General features: G+C 37.1%; 1 pseudogene; it reads right to left on the bottom strand.

Moving 5' to 3' along the window:
• LOC129485378 (tripartite motif-containing protein 43-like) overlaps positions 1 to 23267 on the bottom strand; it is a 68950-nt pseudogene that overhangs the window by 12454 nt on the left and 33229 nt on the right.

The raw sequence follows: 23267 nt of genomic DNA, 5'->3' as shown, positions 1-23267 counted from the left end.
TATTTCTTAAGAAAAAGTCTCAAATTTGGAAAAGAAAGACTGCTTTGAAAAAGACTTGAGTTCTAAAATGATAATAGCAAGTATTTTGAAATAACCTCTTGCCTAAGAGAAGAGAAATTACTAAAGAAGTCGATATTCCCCAATGAGAACATTTTATAATCATTAGAATCAATGATTAGAGTCAGGTGTGGTGACTCATACCTGTAATTCCTGCCATTTGGGTGGGTGAGACAAAACTCCTGAGGTCAGGAGTTTGAAACCAGTCTGGCTAACATGGTGAAATCCCATCTCTACTAAAAAACAAACAAACAAAAAACAGACAAACAAACAAACAAACAAATAAACAATAACTATCCAGGCGTTGTGGCAGGCACCTGTAATCCCAGCTACTCAGGAGACTGAGACAGGAGAACCGCTTGAGCCCAGGAGGTGGCCAGCCTGGACGACAGAGCAAGATTCAATCTCAAAAAAGAAAAAAAGATTATTAGAGATACAATATAAGAAGACATTTACAACAAAATATGAAGTAAGCAGAAGGACTGTAAAGTTGTATGTATAATTTGATTAATTTTACTCAACAAATATAGGAAAAACTTAAAGGGAGTTAATCAGTTAGTATAAGCATTGCATTATCTTCAGAGGAATATTGGGAGAATTGTTTCCTTATTGTTTACAATTCTTTCCAATTTTTTTTATGTGGGTAAAAGGTCAACAATGAGAATGAAAATGTAACCAGATTCCATGGAGCTGATTTTCTGTCTTTAAAAGAAAAATGATGTTTTCTCTCCCTGACAAAATGCCTCATCATTTGAATTATGGTTTGTTAAGGACAAGCAGCTTTTTCTTCCTTGAGTATTTCTATATTTGTTTCATTTTCTCCAAATGATAGTAAAGATCCAGTCTGTGTCTCTATAAGATGTTTACAGTTCCTAAACACCTGAGCAGTGCATTGCACGTAATAATAGTAATTTCTCACTAAGTAAATTAAGTTGAATGTTGAATTTCTTAACAAAAACTTTGAAATCTAAGGAAGAGACATGTCTTCATCCTGCTTTTCTTCTGCGACTTCTTTCCCCTGTATCAAAGGATACAGGGTGTTAAAACAGGATACAGAGAAAGAGAAGTGTGTGTGTGTGTGTGTGTGTCTTTGTGCATTTACATGTGTGTAGCCACATCAATTTTTGTATTTGTAGCAATGGATTGTGAATTTGATTCAGAAACCCATAGCATTTTATTGAAATTATGTTTTATTTGATTGTCTCATCTGTTTATGAGAGCTGCTAACAGATAGTCTGTGTTTCATTTACTATATACTATTTCAAAATCTGATTTCATGATGCTAAATTCATAAATGTTGAATAGAGCTTATATCCAAATTATGGGGGTTGTAGTTATTCCTATTTTTCCTTTGTCAGCAGGGTGCAGTTGAAAGAACAATATAGACCTCCTATTTCATTCTAAAACTATCTAGTGTGAGTTTAGGTAAGTTATTTAACTCCTGATCCTTTAGTATCTCATCTATGAAATGGGGCTACTAGCCTGCCCAACTTGCAGAATTGCTCTGAAGATTAAAAATCATGTATTGTATAAACATTCAAAACAGTAATTGGCTCATAGGAGGTGATCAGCCAGTTCTAAATGCCAACTGTTAGTAAAACTATATTATAAAAATAAGAGATAAATGAATGAATATAATAATTAATGCTTTCTTAATATAATGACGGCTTCTCATTAGTTAATTACATTGTGACAGAATGCTATATTGAAGTGAGTGACTCATTGTTCATCTACTCAGAGCTTGTTGATACACTTTCAATTAGATCGAATCATTCTTATTGCAATAGGAACCCCATCACTCCTTTTGGACTGTAAGTTCTGTGAAAGCAGGGAGTGTTTGATTCATAGCAGGCTTCCAGATATTGTAGAAAGACTGAAATAAGCACCATGTTTTGTGTTCCTAATAGGTTTAGCTTTAAAAATTAGAATATTGTTAGTTATCACTTGGTAAATATTTATAATTTGTCAGGCATCTTACTAAATATTACTAGATTATTTTAATTTAATATTAATATTATTTCTGTGAGCAGATTACTAGGAGACCTAAGGTGAAGAAAGTCTTGCCTATATTTGTATACCTGGGTTTATCAGTTAGTTATTATCGATGTAAATAAAAATCACTATCTTTTTTCCCATTGGCACATGCAGCTTTTTATGTGCTTTCGTAAGCTTTAGCAGAATAGTATTTTATAAGATTTAAAAATGTGGTAGCTATGTATTTTATTGTTTTTAATTTGCATATTATAGGAATTTAAAATACACATTTCATACTTGAAGAACACTGATTTGAATTGCACAGGTCTACTTAAGCACAATGCTTTTAAAAAATACGGTCAGCCCTTTCGATCTGTAGATTTCACATCAGCAAGAAAAGATAGGTAGAAAATCCAGAGTTATTCACTGTAATCCCAAGTACTTAGGAAGCTGAGAAAGGAGAATTGCTTAAGCCCAGGAGTTTGAGGATGTGGTGAGGTATGATCAAGCCACTGCACCCCACCCTGGCAAAAGAGCAAAATTCCATGTCTTAATAAAACATAATAAAATACAGTATTGAAGGAAAGAACCCCAAGTATGTAGAGGGCCAACTCTTTATTTTTAAAGATGGTAAACTTTATTTTGCCAAATTATTTTTTTCAAATTTATCTTTTCAAATATTAGTATTGCATACAGAAAATGATTTTGTTAAAAATATCACAAAGTAGGAAGGACATAAATCCAGAAGAAAAGGCTTTTATTTGAGTCAATTTATTTCTATGGAACAAACCTCAACAATTATTTTTCCTTTAGCTTTGATATGTTAGAACTTTTTTTCACAGAATGATACTCATTACATGAGCTTGAATCTGAGAACCTCAGATGCGGCCAATAAAGAACTAATGACAAATGTGTAAAGTAAGAAAATTATGAATGTTTTTCTAAAAAACAAGACAAAATAAAGCAAAACTATTACGTTCCATTGGGACTCTTAGCCATGTTTTTCAGAAATATTTTCTTTTATTTTATTGCCTACTTCATTGTCTTAACAATATGAAGACCAGGATGTCAAAGGGCATTAGGCATGTGGTGAGAGTTATATTATGGCCAGTTAACCCAAGGGAGGTCAGATGTGGCTTCACATTCCACATCAGCAGCTACCTTTCCTCACTGAGGCAGAGCAAGCTAATCCAGAAAGTCTTTTCAGACTCTGAAAATGCTGGACTTACATTATTCGGAAAATCACTTGAAAAGATGAAATATTAAATAATTTACACTAAAATCTGGATTATTATTCTGACAAATCGATTTGTTTTGTTTAGTGTTTTTTTCACGTTCAGCTTGTTAATTCCACAGAAGAGGGGGGCCTACTTTTCATGTATACGTGTCTTTTCTGCAGGACTTGAGTATGCACAAATTTTGATCTCTGTCAGTGTCCTGGAACCAATCCCCAGAGCTGACTGATTAAGTTCAGTTTTGTTCTGAAATTTTTATTTTGTCTATAGGAATGCATTTTCATGAAGTTATAACTATGTTCATTTTATTTCTCATTCCAATATTATTGAGAATTATGAATAATCAACCAATGTTTCTGTAATGAGCATTTATTGATCCTTAGGGTTACCAGATAGACGTTTTTATAGGTAGGAAAAGAAAAAATGATTCCCTGTTATAATATCACTTTTTCTCTTTTTTTGTACTGTGGAAAAATATCATAGATGATTTCTTGCAAGCCAATAGAAAATTTCAATATATATGTAGTAATGATAAATATAATATTCTCTCATACAATGTAATATAATTTTTGCATATCTTTATTTTCAGTATCTTTTTGTTTGTTATTTTAAAATAATGTTTATTTTAGAAACTGTAAAGATCAAGAAAGCCACTGCAGAAAGTAAATATCTGCCTAATTCCATCAGAAAAATATGAAATCATGGTTATATTCTTGTTTGTATAATTCTAGCCCTTTTCCTATTTTAAATATATTTTTGTGTACATATACGCAAAACCCAGTAAATCTCTCTATATTTAAGGTATATAATCAACACATCTATATTTGTTGTTTTTCATATTTTTGACACAGATGTTTTTCTTCCTAAATCTTGACTATTGTAATTTTTTTCAGCCAAACCTTGACTATCCCCAGGTTGATCTTATATGTATTGAAAGGTGTTAGGTCATTGGACAGACAAAAAGGGCTCCATCTTTCTGTCCAGGGATTATCAAAGTGTCTGGCTTGGGAGTAAGAGCATGTTTTCAACAGTTCGATTGGTTGGCCAGTGGCAGCATATTTTTAACTTACCCATCGCCCCAGCTTATTTTGTTGTTGTTCTTAAGAGACAGGTTCTCACATGGTCTCCCAAGCTGGAGTTCAGTGTGCAATCTCAGCTCACTGCAGCCTCAAACTCCTGGGCTTGATCAATCTTTCCACCGCAGCCTCCAAAATCGCTAGGACTACAGTCACGTGCCACAGTACCCAACTAATATTTGTACTTTCATTTGTCGAGACAGGGTGTCCGTGTGTTGCCCAGGATGGTCTCAAACTCCTGGCCTCAAGCAATTCTCCCATTTAAGCCTCCCAAATTTATGGAATTACAGTAATGAGCCACTGCTCCTGGCCTTATTTATCTCTTCAGAGTTTGTCCTTCCTTTCTAGGTCTATGACATGAAAATATCTTTGCCCGTTCCATAAAACATTCTTCTGTCGTGGTCATACGAAACATTACAAAATTGTTTTTGATGTTTCTTCATGTTTTATGTTAAGTATGCTAACATGGTAGTGTGGCTTTTTTAAAAAGGACAAAAAAACACAATAGATGGTTGACTAATCACAAACAGGACTTTAAGGATCACAGTTGTGCTATCATTCATTATGATATATTAAAAAATCAGCACTTACTTGTAATGTGCCTTGAGACAAAGCATTTAGCAACTTGATTTCTCAGATCTCAGTTTCCTCCTCTGGGAAACACTAATATCAACTGTGTGTAGTTTATCTTGAAGAATTAGAAAAATTGTAAGTAAATACTTTATTACCCAGCACTACTGCTGTGGTTATTTTATCGTTGTTACTGTTGTAGCATTGAACCACTTACCACTTTAGGTTATTTGTTCGAAGTCAAATATTATTAATTAACACATATTTCATAAACCAGTCTTTTCCATTCTATTTATTTATTTATTTTTTAAAGGATGGAGCCTTGCTTTGTAGCCCAGCCTGGATTGCAGTGGCATGGCATGATCTCAGCTCACTGTGACCTCTGCCTGCCCGGTTCAAGCAATTCTCCGGCCTCAGACTCCTGAGTACCTGGGACAACAGACACGTGCCACCATGCCTGGCTCATTTTTTGTATTTTTAGTAGAAATGGGGTTTCACCATGCTTTCCAGGCTAGTCTCGAACTCCTAACCTCGTGATCCGCCAACCTCGGCCTCCCAAAATGCTGGGGTTACAGGCTTGAGACACTGCGCCTGACCATAATAGTCTTTAGAGTTGATTTAATGTGGAAGTTTAGTTGACAAGTGGCTGTTTCAAATTGTTAAATTAGAAATATTCAGTGTTAGAATTGTAGAGTGCCCTTATGTTTCTCTTCCATATCATTTGGGCAACTAGTAAACAGTATACTGTTTTATCAACAGGTATGTCATCTATGCTCCAAGCAGCCACAGCAAGTATTCAGGGGAGTCATTTCCAGGAGTTTCTAATGTTCTGTTTGATATTGAAAGGAAAGTGGACCCATGCAAGGCTAAGGGAGGAGTGAAGAGAAAGCTTTGTTGCAGCCTTCACTGGGCAGGCAGCTTCAGAGGCTTCGAAACAAGTAGCCTAAGAGGATTCCTTAGAGAACCCATATTGAATTTGTGTGGTATGTCACTCAGAAAGAATCATGGTGGGTATATTGATGTATTTTAAAATTAGTATTTTAGAAATAAAGATGGATAGAATATATAGTTATGTCAGTGTTCATATATTTGTCTGTGTATATATTTTTTCTTTTATTTTCTCGTGGATTAAAAATAAAAAAATCAAAATTTATAATTATACAAGATTATTCTGAAGTAGAAGAATCAAAGTCAGTATTAAATCCAAGTGGAATGGACAAATATCGTAAAACTCTCATCTGGTATTTTCGAGGAATCAAGTCTAATGTATCCATGTCGCTTCACACATGGGAAAACATCAGTTTGTCATAGAGCACACTGCGGAATATGCGCAACTGCTCCAAGCCAGAGGCCTCACGCTCTGCCTGGCCTCCCATGGCTGAGAGGATCACTATCTCAGCGCACTAGTTGGGACACTGATTAAATTACACTTTTAGTATATGTAATCACTCTATAGCATAAGAAATCACTATTTTGTATTAAAATATTTTATTTACGTAAAAGACTATAATACAACACACAAGTATAGAGAAAAATAGTAATGAACATTTGTGAACCTACTAGCCATGTTAAGAAAATAACATTTCCAATATGTTTGGGTTCCCCGTGCACTAATGACAGTTGTGCTTTTTCACTGTCTTGAATTTTGTGTTTATCTTTATTTCCTCTGTTATTCTTTATAATTTTATCACACATGGCTATATTATTTACATGTTTTATGGTTTGGCTTTAGGTAGTTTTAAACTTTTTAAAATAAAATCATACCATGTATAGTTCTGTGGTACTTGATTTTTTTCCACTGGTCTATAAGTGTTCAGATACATAGATAAGTAAGTAGATTGATAGATAGATAGATAGATAGATAGATAGATAGATAGATAGATGATAGATAGATAGATACATAGACACATAGATACATAGATAGATACATAGATAGATACAGGCGGATAACGTTTATTCAAATGAAAGGAAGATTCAGGGTCTGTCAAGACAGAGAAAACATATAATAATGTGAATAGGGAAAGTTAATATAAAGAATGATTAATTATAACAGCATTTGAGCAAGGAAATACTGTGTAGTAGAACGTAAGAAGTCTAAATAATACGTGATGAGCACATATAAGGAATTGCCATTGTTTCCAGGGTGAAGTTGGAGTAGCCAATGAAGAGTCCCCTCACCCCTTGGCCTCACTGAATGTTAAGAAGTCGCTGTGCTGTTGCGCTTGAACAACTTGCTTTAAATCCACACTTCAGAGCTCCCCAGAAACTTGCCTTCTGGGCCACTTGTAATGCTGTTTACAAAGAAATGTCATGCCAGACAGGCTCCACCTCAGATTTGGCAAAGGGCAGTATCAGGAGAAGCTCGTGGCTGCTCAGTTCTCCTCGCCACCATGAACTTCAGGAAGTGGATGCTATAGCAACTGCCTGAACTACACAATCTGGGCATTGGTGTATCCCTGTATGCCCTCCGGGCCAGAAACTGGAGGTGTCATTTCCAAAGCAGATTGGAAGCGCATTTTTGGAATTTCTCTCCAATGCTTTCTACTCACACAGATTGACATCTTAACACGTGGCAAAGAAAAAAATATTTAAAGAGTCCAGATCTATTTATGTAAACAATCAAGAGTGAGTTTGTAGTGGAAACCCAAAGTTGGATAAATGGTGCACAATGATATATATTTGTTCATTTTCTGCTGTTGTACATTTGGAGTGATTTTTGTATTTTGATTTTGTGAACATGTCTCCTAATGTAAATAGCCAATAGATTCTCTTTCCAGACAGTATCTTCCGATAACTGGAATGTCTGGGTTATAAAATTGGTGGATCTGCAATTCTATTGGGCAATGCCACAGCGCTTCAAAGTAATTTTATTTATTTATATTTCCACTGACAATGTAATCATGTTATACAAAATAATAGAAGTATGGATGATTGTGGCAAGTTAAAGAAATACAAGGAACTCACCCTTACTAGAATCCAAGGCATTTGTGGGAAGAACAATTCATACACTGAGCACCAAATACATCAAGTACGTTTTGGAAGACATCAAGAGGAGTGTAACTACTTTCTTCTAGTTTATCAAAATCCCATAATAAGGTTAAGCAGGTAGGAATATAGGCACATTTCCATTTCAGAAAGCATTCTGGCCTAGAGAGAATAGAAGGATATCAACCCAGGAAGAGAACAGAACTAATATTTTGTGTGTGTGTGTGTGAGACAGGGTCACACTCTGTCACCCAGGCTACAGTCAGTGGCACAATCCCTGCTCAATGCAACCTCAGCCTCCTGGGCTCAGGCAATTGTCCAGCCTAAGACTTAGCTGAGGTTACAGGCATGCACCCTCATGCCTGTCTAGTTTTTGTATTTTTTGTGGAGATGGAGTTTCACCATGTTGCCTAGCCTGGTCTTGAACTTCCTAGCTTGACCGGTCAAGCCACCTCGGCCTCCCAAAATGCTGGGATTACAGGCATGAGCCACCATGCCAGGCCCCACAATCTTTTCTCATGACAACTGCTGTCACTTAGACTTTACTATCAGAAAAGATAAGACTAACCTCATCCTTTGGGTTTCAGCTTAGGTGTCATTTCTTTTAGGAAGACTTTTAGGATGACTGTCTCTTCCTTTGTATCAACTACTAGACCATGAGCTCCTTAAGGACTTAGTCTTGGTTTTTTTTACACTTTTTTTTAAATTTTACTTTAATTTTTGGGATACATGTGCAGAACGTGAGGGTTTGTTACAATTTTGGCTCCAATCTCTACCAGTGAGGAGAGTCCATAGCAGACATTTATTTTGTGAGTAATCAGAGTAGCGCACATAAGAGACCCTCTGAGACATTCTGTGCTTTGAAAAGAAGAGCTGCACTGCACACTAGGATTACCACAATGCCTTTGTTATGGGGTTTGGCCGAGCATGCCCACAGGGTTTTTGTGATGTCATTGATAGAGGGTTGGACAGTATGGTAGATGTAGGACAGTGTGCATATTATTATTCAAAAAAGTGGACCAAAGCCTGCACAATACTTGAAGGCTTTGTCAACTTTCAATCAATTCTGCCAGCATGCAAGAAGTGTCCCCCCAAAATATTGTATGTAATTTGGTGGCTTAGGAAGATACTTTGGCAACACATTTAATGTCACTGAAAGGAAAACAGTGTTCAGAGACAGACTGCCTGGTTTCAAACCCTAGTTCTCCTACTTAATTAGACTATGCCTATGGACAAATTATTAAGGTTTCCTGTTCTTACGTTTCTTAATCTTTAAATGAGTATAAAATATTATTTATCTTATGGGGTTGCTGTAACAATTAAGTAAGCTAGAACATGTGAAGCACTTAGAACAGTTTTTAGCACAGAATTGGTGATCAATAAATGTCTGATATTTTCACTTAAATGACAGAGTATTTTTTAGTTACGTAAGGAAATACTGCCTTTTCTCTCTTACCTACCCTGCATGATAACATATTTGTAGTAAAATAGATAACTTTTTCAGCTTCTAGCACTAAAATTTGCAACTATTTTTTATTCTTTCATATGCATCTCATAAGTTGCTTATTGTTTATTTCTGTCTAATACAGTGCAGTCTACAAAATGGAGAATCAAATTTTTACTGAGAAGTGAGAATACCAGAAAGTCTTTCTTCTCTACACTTAGGTAGATAATATGCAACATTTTAAGAAGTGTTTGAATCTGTTTTCAAAGAACAACATTTGTGGAAATGTCTGCATATATATATATATCTATGATTACCTTTTCTTAACTTTATTGGATATATTTTTTGAAGCATAATGCTGATCAAATGACACTTCAGAAAACATACTAATTTGCAGTGCCATGGACTGATTAAAAAGACAGCCACTTCATCTTTTTCTGGGATATGCTGGCTTTTATGAATTTTATAATTTTTTAAATGTCTCTTAATATATAAATGGCGACTTTTATATAGATTTCTACTTTTTCAACTTCTAGCAAGGTTTGTTAATTTTAAGTTTACAGAAATGACCTAAATCCCCAAACATTAGATAATTTATGAATATAACTATGTATAAACATTGGTGATTTATTAAATCATGGTAAAAGACAACAAAATCTGTTAGTATGGCAACTGTGTTACAAATAACTTTCATGCACTATTAAAGATAATTATGGACATAATTATTGTGTAAATAACAGCCAGGTGCCATGGCTCATGCCTGTAATCCCAGCACTTTGGGAGCCCGAGATGGGTGGATCACCTGAGGTCAGGATTTCGAGACCAGCCTGGCCAACTTGGTGAAACCTTATCTCTACTAAAAATACCAAAATTAGCCACTCACGGTGGCAGACACCTGTAATCCCAGCTACTCGGGAGACTAAGGCAGGAAAATCACTTGAACCTGGGAGGCAGAGGTTGCAGTAAGCTGAGATCATGCCATTGCACTCCAGCCTGGTTGACAGAGGGAGACAGCATGTCAAAAAAAAGTAATAATAATTATTATTGTGTAAATTAATTATTATATAATTTTAAAAATATGAATACATAACATTGTTATAGATAGTTATGTACATATATATGTAAATTTTCAGTTTTACAATTATTCAAAAAGATGGATAAATAAAAAACAGACTTTATTTTCATACAAATCCATCATTAGGAAACAGTCATAAAATAGTAAAAAAAAGAAAAACAGCTAATTATATCAACCATTATATGTACAATTTTGTGAAACACAATTAAGTTCCTTGTTATACTTTTTTAAACAAGAGAGTTACACAGCACAGATGTGTTGGTAATCCCAGTTAATGTTTTATCTTTGAACATATTCAGATAAATAACTGCTAGGCACTTAAGCAATTATAATTTTAAAATGGAGTGAGAAACAAAATTTTAAAGTTAGCATGTGGCCCGGTGCAGTGGCTCACGCTTGTAATCCCAGCACTTTGGGAGGCCAAGGTGGGCAGATTACCTGAGATCAGGAGTTTGAGACCAGCCTGAGCGACATGGTGAAACCCCATCTCTACTAAAACTACAAAAATTAGTTGGGCGTAGTGGTGGGCGACTGTAATCCCAGCCACTTGGGAAGGTGAGGCAGGAGAATCGCTTGAACTCGAGAGGCAGAGGTTGCAGTGAGCTGAGACCAAGCCATTGCACTCCAGCCTTGGCAACAGAGCAAGATACCATCTCAAACAAACAAAAACAAAAACAAAACAAAACAAAACTTAGCATGTGATAATATTTGGTGAAATAATTGTTGTACTTAAAATACTTCTTTGAGTACCCTGTGTTAAGTCAACTTTCTTGCATCTCATTCCAAACTTCTCTGTTGAGCTTTGAGTACCCAAGTGTGGTTTTCAATACTTTATAAACCTAATCCGCCAATTTACCGGTTTCTATGCAATCTAATCCACCTCAGGAAGTGGGTGTGGTCTTTCGTGGGTCCATACACTTTAAAAGGGTGCTTGTCAAGAGACTTCTCTCTCCTTCAGTGAGGACCCAGTGGATTTGTGGCTGGGCTTTGGAGCACCAGGAGTTACTTCTAATCTGGATGTCTACAGAGCTTCTAGACTGAGACCATCCATAGTAGCCTTGTGAGTATAAAATGTGCAGCAAAACCATCATGCTCACTTTTACTCTTAAAAATACTTTAAATTTACCTGGCAGCATGCTTGGGTCTTTTCTAAGCAAACAAATAACCATCTTAGTGATTTTATAGAAAATCAATATAAAGTATCTTCAGTTTGTAAGATATGGTTTGTGTTCCCTTGCTATTTGATTCTTTTTATGTGACTGTTTTCTGTATTGTTAGATTTTTCCTAAGTGTGAAAAGATATATTTCCATAGTTTCATGCAATGATAGAACCCATAAAATACCTAAAATGTTCATTAGAATGTGGGCATGTAGTAGTGGTTATAATGTACGCCAAAGTGAATGTTAAAAATGTTGAATTACTTTGAAAATTCTTGTTGCAAAGATCTTATTTGCTGTCTCTTCAAAATTTGCAGTTTGCAGATTAGATTTGAAAGCTGTTGAAAATAGATTTAATTGGCCGGGCATGATGGCTCATGTTTGCAGCCTAGCACTTTGAGAAGCCAAGGCAGGCATATCGCTTGAGGTCTAGAGTTAGACACCAGCCTGGCCAACATGGTGAAACCCGGTCTCCACTAAAATTACAAAAAAATTATCCTGGCATGGTAGTGGGCGCCTGTAATACCAGCTACTTGGGAGGCTGCAGCAGGAGAATTGCTTGAACCTGGGAGGTGGAGGTTGCAGTAAGCTGAGATCGTGCCACTGCCCTCCAGCCTGGGTGACTGAGTGAGACTGCATCTCAACAACAAAAAAAAGAAAGAAAGAAAGAAAATAGATCAATAGATCTAACCAAGTGGCAAGGGCTCCCAAGAAGCTGCAACTTCCAAGTCATTAAGGGGAAAGGTGAACTGGCGGCCACGCTTCCATTAACTGCATTTCTGGATTTTCTAGTGTAGAGTGGAAAACCCAATACATATCTAATTTTTTTTGTTATTTTAGAAGATAATTAATTGTTGATTAATCTTGTTAATTATTATAGGTGAAACATTGGCTATTTCAGAATGTGAAAGTGTTCTCTCTAATCATCTGAATTGACTATGGGAAAAAACTTTCCTAATTAAAAATAATAGATATTATTTACATTTAATGTATTGAAAGGAAGAGTTTTGATATTAAAGTTAAAACGACAAATTTAATGATTGATAATTTTAGGAGTTGACAGTCCACTCACTCTGATTAATCAATCTTAGATAAAAGCTACTTTATTTATAATTGTCTGAGCAAACTTCATAAGTGAGTTTGGAGGCAGGGAGTATAGAATAATACCATAGATACTTAGTGTCTTTCATATATTATCATCATGGAATCAGTGAGAGAGATAGCATGACAGAGACAGGATGACATTCAGAATGTGCCTCTTCGTTAATCATCTTATATAAGTGACTCAGAAATCATCCCTGCTTTTACCCTCTGCCCAGGCTTTAAGCTTGTCTAAGTAACTGGGAATGATTGAGAGCACAGCTTGTTTAACAAAAATGCCATGAGTACTGTTGTCTCATTTTCTCATTTGCATCACGGTTGTTCATATCCATAATTTCATACCAGTGAATTCAACTAATCTCAGATAAAAAATATTTAGAGGGAGAATAAAGCAGCTGTTCTGAACATGTACTTTTTTTTTTTTGAGACAGAGTCTCACTCTATTACCCATGCTGGAGTGCAGTGGTGTGATCTCGGCTCACTGAAACCTACGCCTCCTGGTTTCAAGCTATTCTCCTGCCTCAGCCTCCCGAATAGCTGGGACTACAGGCATGTGCCACCAAGCCCTGCTAATTTTTTGTATTTTTAATAGAAACGGGGTTTCACCGTGTTAGCCAGGATGGTCTCGATCTCCTGACCTCGTGATCCGCCCGCCTCGGCCTCCCAAAGTGCTGGGATTACAGGCATGAGTGACCACGCCCTGCCAAACATGTACATATTTTTAATCTTCTTGCTGTTCCTAAACAGTATGACATTACAAGTATTTATATAGCATTTACATTGTATTAGGCATTCAAAGTAATCTAGACATAAAGTATTCAGGAGGATAGATTTAGGTTACATACAAATCCCACACCATTTACTAATAAGAGACTTGAACATCTTAGGATCTTGGTATCTCAGGGAGTCCTGGACTGAATGTTCGATGACTATTGAGGGAAAACTTTATAAATCCAGCATGTTTGCGTTTACTATTTCTCAGTTTGTACTGGAACCAACTTATTAGACATATTGGACAGAGCTCAAGTAGACAAGGAAAATTGTCCACCAGCCTTTTTTTCCTTTTCATCGGGACAAATAAAAATAAGAGAAAGAAATTCTCACTTTCTTTATTTAATTTTCAGAAACACGGATTCAGATGCCCTGCGAGTCTTCCAGAATGAGCTCATTTGCTGCATTTGCCTGAAATACCTCATAGACCCGGTCACCATTGACTGTGGGCACAGCTTTTGCAGGCCCTGCCTCTGCCTCTGCTCAGAAGAAGGCAGAGCATCAATTCACTGTCCTTTGTGCAGACAAATCTCAGAGAAGCCCAACTTCAACACCAGTGTGGCACTCAAAAAGCTGGCTTCCCTAGCCAGACAGACCAGACCTCAGAACATCAACAGCTCACACAATATCGGTGTGCTCCATGAGGAGACTAAGGAGCTTCTGTGAGGCTGACAAGAGATTGCTCTGTGGGCCCTGCTCTGAGTCACCAGAGCACATGGCTCACAGCCACAGCCCAATAGGATGGGCTGCTGAGGAATACAGGGTACGTGATGCCGCTAAGGCAGTTTGAATTATGTAGATTCCCAAATAAGAATGATGAGGGCCTATGATAATGACGGTGATGAGAATGCAGATGGTGGAGGGGGTGATTATTCCATGTCAATCATGACACATAAAGGTGTCCTTTCAATGTTGCTGACTAATTTGGCACTCTAATCATAGCTGTGTTGAGACTTCACTAAAGGAGGTTTCCTTGGAAACGTTGTTCAAACATATAGAATGGAGCTGTGGAGCAGGTGGCCAGCACCAAGAACACTGTTCAAAGTCAGGTTATATAAAAGCCAGTTTCTCAGAAAATTGATGATATTATCTGAAGGGTCCCTTAAAACTCTCTATTATGTTTCTATCACTTTTCACATCTAAATTATTAGAACCAAATGTGTTTAATTTGGAAAAATCTGACCACTCCACTCTAACTTAATTTATGTTTCTTTCAATGACAGCCTTTTTTTTATTGATAAGGGGATGAAATCTACTATATTGTCTTCATTATTGCTAAGCTTCCTGCTTCTTTTGCAGGAGAAACTTATAAAGGAAACGGACTATTTATGGAAAATCAATCAAGAGACACGAAACAATCTAAATCAGGAAACTAGCAAATTTCATTCGTTAGAGGTAAGAATGAAAATGTTTTCTTTATTTTTATGCAAATAAACATGATATTAGCTTATAATTTTTAGCTAAATTCAAACTACCAGTTGAAAGATAGTTATTTCATCCAAGAAAATGTAGTGATTTCAATTGATATAATAGCAGTTGCAAACAGAGAAGCCCACACAAGCTAGCCAAATTAAATCTAGTGTATAGATAAACGGCATGATGTCTATTCTAGTTCACATTTGAAGGTTGGTATCAACCTTTTCAGACACTGCAGATGAGACAACATTTCACTAAGTTTGGGTATGAGGAAGGTGAAAGCAATAGAATAGTATATAGAGTAAAAATATGGTAAAAGTAAAAAAAAACTGCATAATACGGTGTATGGTTAAATGTTTTTTAACATGTAGGCGAATCAGACATGGAAAAATCCTAAAAGAGAGATTAATAGAGGAAATAATTGACTCAGTAACAAATGTGAAGAAGCGTCACAGTGACAGAAACCAGGAGTCTTTATAAAGGCTTGATTTAAAAAGGGAGAGAGAATAGGAACATTGAAAAAGATGGACAGAAAAAGATAGCAAATATTCAAGACTCCTTGCAGGAGTGAGGCAGAAAGTTTATAAGTTGCTTGATTACACCCAGCATATAATTATTTGAAGTTTTCTATTGAGAGTGAGAACATGTAATCCTTTTAACCAAACGTCTCTGCAGCACTGTGTGTCATTAAGGAAGAGGATAATCAGTATTCAATATCAAAAGATGCATATATTTCTCGAAGAGGAGGAGCAACTGCATCTGCAGGCACTGGAAAGACAAGCAAAAGAGCTTTTCTAACAACTACAAGACAGTCAAGTGAGAATGACCCAACATTTAGAAGGGACGAAAGACATGTACAGAGAGCTGTGGGAGACATGCCGCATGCCTGACGGGGAGCTGCTTTAGGTGAGGAGGGAGGGTCCAACCTCAGAGACAGGAAGCCTTTGCTGGACAGTGCTGCCAGGAGATGCAAATATCACCTGCATATGTCACTGCTCTAAGCTAAGTGACACATGCTGTCTGACTTCCACCATTTCCTTTCTCCATTCACTTATTACTGCATACTTTGGTAATCTTTGGGAAATTTTTGCCATTTTAGCTGATAACATATAACAAAGTTCTCTTCAATATAATTTGGAGTACTATCCACACAGAGAGATCATCCAAAATCATTAGAACTCTAGGCCAGGGGAAGGTTAGTAATAATCCATTTACATGCCCTAGTTCCTCCTCACTCTGATGTCCCAGACAGCAGTGATTTGCTGAAGACATTGAGGGGTTTCCCCTTCCCTGGGCAAGATTTCTCAAAGCTGCTCATCAATGTCCATGTACTCTGTTTCTCATATGGTTCTCTGTTTTCTTTTAATAGTTGTCATGTGTGGTCAGAGCTTTCCTTGGAAATAAGGTTAGGAAATGAATGACACTGGAAACCTAGATATCCTTGCTTTACTCCACCATCTCTTGCTGAGCTCCTTTCTTCTTAATGCCCACTGATGAAGCTATTTATTGTTTAGTTGAGGTTCTGTTATTAATCTAGGCTTGAAAGATTCCTTAGCAGGAAATAAAAAGATATACATTATTAAAACACTAAAACAGAAAGAAACAAGAGTGTGAGAAAAGATGCAGAAGGAAAAATCTCTCATAATTAATATTATCTTTTATTTTTTTGCAGGATGTGGGAAATGTATCAGCAAGGTGAGTTTACACTAAAAACAATGCTATTTCTGAAAAGTTTGTTCTCTTGTGAATGAAGGGCATGTATACATTTTGAGTATTAACATCGTTGTCAGGGGCTATTTCCAATTTTATTTCAAAAGAGGGCCTGAGGTCTTCTTCTCTTGGGTCTGGAAAGTTTTCATCTTAAAATTTGTATGAATTAAAATATACATAAAAACAATTTGTCATTTGGAAGTTTGTTCTCCCAATCCATCCATCCTGACCAGCCATACCCCACAGATCTTAATACAAAATTACTCTGAGGAATCATAGTGGCATCTTCTACTCTAGAGGGGTCAGAGGTTAAAAAAAAAAAAGACAGAGGGAGGAGAGAGTTTCCCTAAGGATGGGCTGAGGAGGGATGTTTTGTTCCTAAAAGCATCAATGACCCGGGCCTGCTCCATCACCGTACACCCAGTTATAGGAAAGACCTCAGGAAAATGGTTGCCTCAGGACCCTCAGCAGCAGGGTTCTCAGGCTGGAATTAGACTCCTTTGATTTGCACAAAAGATTAAAGCCTTTTGTCTCAGTGAACATTCTTTGTTACACACTGACTAGCATTAGTGACAACTGCAGCCTGAAGTCCCAAAGGTTTTTGTCTGAGTTTTCTGCTCTCTGAAATATTCCCAAGATTTCTGCCTACCCTCAGGGGGTGTGATGGGCAGATGGAGGCAATGACTTTTAATGACTTTAGAAGTTGTGTAATGTGTGAGGATAACATATCTGGGGAAATTGGGTTTTTATGGAAGTAAAATTTAGAAAAAGTAACATCCTTATGGCCCCTAGAGTGTGGAATAAAATGTACAACCAGTTAACCAAAACGGGCAGAATTCTGAGGAAACATCTTATATGAAAATGTGATATCTTTGTATGACTGTGTGATTAACTCTGGGCCTGGAACTATAGCTGTGGCCATTTGTTTTGCAGGACTGATTTGGCACAGATGCAAAAGCCCCAGCCAGTGAACCCAGAGCTCACTTCATGGCGCATAACTGGAGTCCTAGACATGCTCAACAACTTCAGAGGCAAGAGCCAGCTGCTTGGCCGTCCAGCCTCAAATTATTTCTTTATTGGGTCCCTTGGTTGAGGCTTTTCCCACTTAAGTTTTATTAGTTTTGACATGTAGGTAATACATACTTTTCCTAAACATGTGCATCTTCTCAACCTTCATAGTAATATTACAATGATCAAAACTCAATTTCCGGACTTACAGTTTGATGAAAATGTAAAGAAAGATACATACTTTATCTGCAGAATAAGAGGACAAAGAATATTCAGATCATATAGTTATGAAGACACTGGTTCTCATAGTGGCATCAGTATTTCATGTTTATTCAATTTAGTTCAATTTTGAAGGCTTAGATTTGGCATAATGGTTTCTAATTCTTTCTATTCTATGTGCATTTACATGCCTTCTACAAGTAACCTTTATTATTTACAAAATCAGAACATTTTGATCAACAAAGAAAATGACTGAAATATCCATAATCAGGAGAATTCTAATGCCATCAGATACATATCAAAACAAGTGAAAAGTGAGGGATCTGTGAACGTGGCTGAACCATGTTAGGCCCATTCTAGAGAGCAGGTCTAAGTAGCAGAGGGCAGGACCCCAGAGTAGATTGAATCAGGAGCTAAACAGATAATGTAAAGCCAGAGTATTCTTCTCAGAAACTTATAAATTTTACATGTGTTAATTTCTACCAAATTTTTTATGTTTGAGACTATAACAGGCATTACTTACATTCCAATAAATTCTCACATCACAGCAAATCGATGTCTACCTGTTGATGATCTTAAACACAAATAATACAAGAAGATTTTGCTATTGAAGACAAAAAAACATTTTAGATATGTCCTGAAACAAACTATGCAGAGACAGACATTAAATCATTACTTCACCCAGTGAGATGGTCACATTTTTTCTCTATTATTTAAGTAATAATACATAATTGTATGTGCTGTAGTGGTGTAATAACATTTCATCTTCATGGATACATGGGGCTGAACTCTCTTGGCTTCCTTTTTTCTGTATTTTCTTGGAAGAAGAGCAAACGAAGTGAATAATTGGGCACAGAGCCTCTGTCCCTCATAGCACTCACTAATATAATATTTTTTCCTTGTCAGTGGATAATGCTCTGAGCACGGAAATGATTCCTTGCTATATAAGCCTTTCTGAGGATGTGAGATATGTGATATTTGGAGATGACCATCTCAGTGCTCCCGTGGATCCCCAGGGAGTGGGGAGCTTTGCTGCATGGGGAGCACAAGCATTCACCTCCCGCAGGCATTTCTGGGAGGTGGATGTGACCCTCTCCTCCAACTAGATTCTGGGAGTCTGTAGAGATTTCAGGGCTGCAGATGCCAATATCGTTATTGATTCTGACGAAAGTTTTTTTTTTTTTTTTTTTTTTTTTTTTTTTGAGACGGTGTCTCGCTCTTTCTCCCAGCCCGGAGTGCAGTGGCGCAATCTCGGCTCACTGCAAGCTCCGCCTCCTGAGTTCCCGCCATTCTCCTGGCTTAGCCACCCGAGTAGCTGGAAGTACAGGCGCCCGCCACTGCGCCCGGCTAATTTTTTGTATTTTTAGTAGAGACGTGGTTTCACCGTATTAACCAGGATGGTCTCGATCTCCTGACCTCCTGATCTGTCTACCTCGGCCTCCCAAAGCGCTGGGATTACAGGCATGAGCCACCGCGCCCGACCAGAAACATTTTTTTTAATTTCCTCAAAAAGGAGGAATCACTGTAGTCTCTCCACCAACTCTCCACCTTTAATTCAGTATGTGCAAAGGCCTCTGGGTCGGGTTGGGGTGTTTCTGGATTATGATAACGGATCTGTGAGTTTTTTTGATGTTTCTAAAGGTTCTCTTTTCTATGGTTTTCCTCCTTCCTACTTCTCTTCCCCTCTGAGGCCATTCTTTTGCTTTGGTTGTACATGAAAAGTTGGTTTCATGATGATTTATTGTGACCTCCCATATATGAGGCAAATAGTGTCCTAAGACCCTACGTGTGAGAGCCTGTGAGCTCATTGTAACTTCATGGAATGTAATTACTTTATGGTTATAAATGGGATAACCACCTTGAATGTGTACATTTGTTAATTAAGTTATTTTATTTAATAAATTATTGTGGAATCTTTACTAGAACACCAATAATTTTTTTGTACTAGTTTTGTTGAGGTTCATTCACTTACCGTGAAAGTCACGTTCTAATGTATTTAATTCAGAGATTGTTAGTATATCACACTTGTGCAGGCATCAGAGCTCTCTACTGCCTATGCACTTTTATCACTTCCAGAAGAATCCCAATACACATTAACATTTATTCTCCACTCACCCTCCCCCATTCCTTGACAGCACTTAATATATTTTTTATGTTTTTACATTCAGGTAAATAAAATCATACGATGTACGTTCTTTTTTTAATCTGATTCCTTTTTCAGAGAGTATGTTTTCAGTTTGTACACACTGTAAATCATTTGTCTTAGTTGTATATTTGAACCAGGCTGGGGTAGAATAATGAAGTGGTGGATATCTTATCTTACAAAGAATAAAAAGAGTGCTTCTTTTCTTTTTTTTTTTTTTTGCTTTTTCTTATTTTTTTATTTATTTTTATTTTTTTTAATTATACTTTAGTGTTTTAGGGTATATGTGCACAATGTGCAGGTTTGTTACATATGTATCCATGTGCCATGTTGATTTCCTGCACCCATTAACTCGTCATTTAGCATTAGGTGTATCTCCTAATGCTGTCCCTCCCCCCTCCCCCCACCCCACAACAGTCCCCAGAGTGTGATGTTCCCCTTCCTGTGTCCATGAGTTCTCATTGTTCAATTCCCACCTATGAGTGAGAACATGCGGTGTTTGGTTTTTTGTCCTTGCGATAGTTTACTGAGAATGATGTTTTCCAGTTTCATCCATGTCCCTACAAAGGACATGAACTCATCATTTTTTATGGCTGCATAGTATTCCATGGTGTATATGTGCCACATTTTCTTAATCCAGTCTATTGTTGTTGCACATTTGGGTTGGTTCCAACTCTTTGCTATTGTGAATAGTGCTGCAATAAACATACGTGTGCATGTGTCTTTATAGCAGCATGATTTATAGTCCTTTGGGTCTATACCCAGTAATGGGATGGCTGGGTCAAATGGTATTTCTATTTTGAGATCCCTGAGGAAACGCCACACTGACTTCCACAATGGGTGAACTAGTTTACAGTCCCACCAACAGTGTAAAAGTGTTCCTATTTCTCCACATCCTCTCCAGCACCTGTTGTTTCCTGATTTTTTAATGATGGCCATTCTAACTGGTGTGAGATGATATCTCATTGTGGTTTTGATTTGCATTTCTCTGATGGCCAGTGTTGATGAGCATTTCTTCATGTGTTTTTTGGCTGCATAAATGTCTTCTTTTGAGAAGTGTCTGTTCATGTCCTTTGCCCAATTTTGATGGGGTTGTTTGTCTTTTTCTTGTAAATTTGTTTGAGTTCATTGTAGATTCTGGATATTAGCCCTTTGTCAGATGAGTAGGTTGCAAAAATTTTCTCCCATTCTGTAGGTTGCCTGTTCACTCTGATGGTAGTTTCTTTTGCTGTGCAGAAGCTCTTTAGTTTAATGAGATCCCATTTGTCAATTTTGGCTTTTGTTGCCATTGCTTTTGGTGTTTTAGACATGAAGTCCTTGCCCACGCCTATGTCCTGAATGGTATTGCCTAGGTTTTCTTGTAGGATTTTAATGGTTTTAGGTCTAACATATAAGTCTTTAATCCATCTTGAATTAATTTTTGTATAAGATGTAAGGAAGGGATCCAGTTGCAGCTTTCTACATATGGCTAGCCAGTTTTCCCAGCACCATTTATTAAATAGGGAATCCTTCCCCCATTTCTTGTTTTTGTCAGGTTTGTCAAAGATCAGATAGTTGTAGATATGTGGCATTATTTCTGAGGGCTCTGTTCTGTTCCATTGATCTATGTCTCTGTTGTGGTACCAGTACCATGCTGTTTTGGTTACTGTAGCCTTGTAGTATAGTTTGAAGTCATGTAGCGTGATGCCTCCAGCTTTGTTCTTTTGGCTTAGGATTGACTTGGCCATGCGGGCTCTTTTTTGGTTCCATATGAACTTTAAAGTAGTTTTTTCCAGTTCTGTGAAGAAAGTCATTGGTAGCTTGATGGGGATGGCATTGAATCTATAAATTACCTTGGGCACTATGGCCATTTTCACGATATTGATTCTTCCAACCCATGAGCATGGAATGTTCTTCCATTTGTTTGTATCCTCTTTTATTTCATTGAGCAGTGGTTTGTAGTTCTCCTTGAAGAGGTCCTTCACATCCCTTGTAAGTTGGATTCCTAGGTATTTTATTCTCTTTGAAGCAATTGTGAATGGGAGTTCACTCATCATTTGGCTCTCTGTTTGTCTGTGATTGTTGTACAAGAATGCTTGTGATTTTTGTACATTAAGTTTGGATCCTGAAAATTTGCTGAAGTTGCTAATCAGCTTAAGGAGATTTTGGGCTGAGACCATGGGGTTTTCTAGATATACAATCATGTCATCTGCAAACAGGGCAATTTGACTTCCTCTTTTCCTAACTGAATACACTTTATTTCCTTCTCCTGCCTTATTGCTCTGGCCAGAACTTCCAGCACTATGTTGAATAGGAGCGGTGAGAGAGGGCATCCCTGTCTTGTGCCAGTTTTCAGAGGGAATGCTTCCAGTTTTTGCCCATTCAGTATGATATTGGCTGTGGGTTTGTCATAGATAGCTCTTAATATATTGAGATACGTCCCATCAATACCTAATTTATTGAGAGTTTTTAGCATGAAGGGTTGTTGAATTTTGTCAAAGGCCTTTTCTGCATCTATTGAGATAATCATGTGGTTTTTGTCTTTGGTTCTGTTTATATGCTGGGTAACATTTATTGATTTGCATATGTTGAACCAGCCTTGCATCCCAGGGATGAAGCCCACTTGATTATGGTGGATAAGCTTTTTGATGTGCTGCTGGATTCGGTTTGCCAGTATTTTATTGAGGATATTTGCATCAATGTTCATCAAGGATATTGGTCTGAAATTCTCTTTTTTGGTTATGTCTTTGCCAGGCTTTGGTATCAGGACGATGCTGGCTTCGTAAAATGTGTTAGGGAGGATTCCCTCTTTTTCTATCGATTGGAATAGTTTCAGAAGGAATGGTACCAGTTCCTCCTTGTACCTCTGGTAGAATTCGGCTGTGAATCCATCAGTTCCTGGACTCTTTTTGGTTGGTAAGCTATTGATTATTGCCACAATTTCAGAACCCGTTATGGGTCTATTCAGAGATTCAACTTCTCCCTGGTTTAGTCTTGGGAGGGTTTATTTGTCGAGGAATTTATCCATTTCTTCTAGATTTTCTAGTTTATTTGCATAGAGGTGTTTGTAGTATTCTCTGATGGTAGATTGTATTTCTGTGGGATCGGTGGTGATATCCACTTTTTCGTTTATTATTGCATCTATTTGATTCTTCTCTCTTTTCTTCTTTATTAGTCTTGCTAGCAGTCTATCAATTTTGTTGATCTTTTCAAAAAACCAGCTCCTGGATTCATTAATTTTTTGAAGGGTTTTTTGTGTCTCTATTTCCTTCAGTTCTGCTCTGATTTTAGTTATTTCTAGCCTTCTGCTAGGTTTTGAATGTGTTTGCTCTTGCTTTTCTAGTTC

The sequence above is a fragment of the Symphalangus syndactylus genome, chromosome 6 (genome assembly GCF_028878055.3).
Source record: "Symphalangus syndactylus isolate Jambi chromosome 6, NHGRI_mSymSyn1-v2.1_pri, whole genome shotgun sequence".
Lineage (NCBI taxonomy): Eukaryota > Metazoa > Chordata > Mammalia > Primates > Hylobatidae > Symphalangus > Symphalangus syndactylus.
The sequence above is the reverse complement of the archived record's forward strand: the minus strand, read 5'-3'. Positions and strand labels throughout refer to the sequence as shown.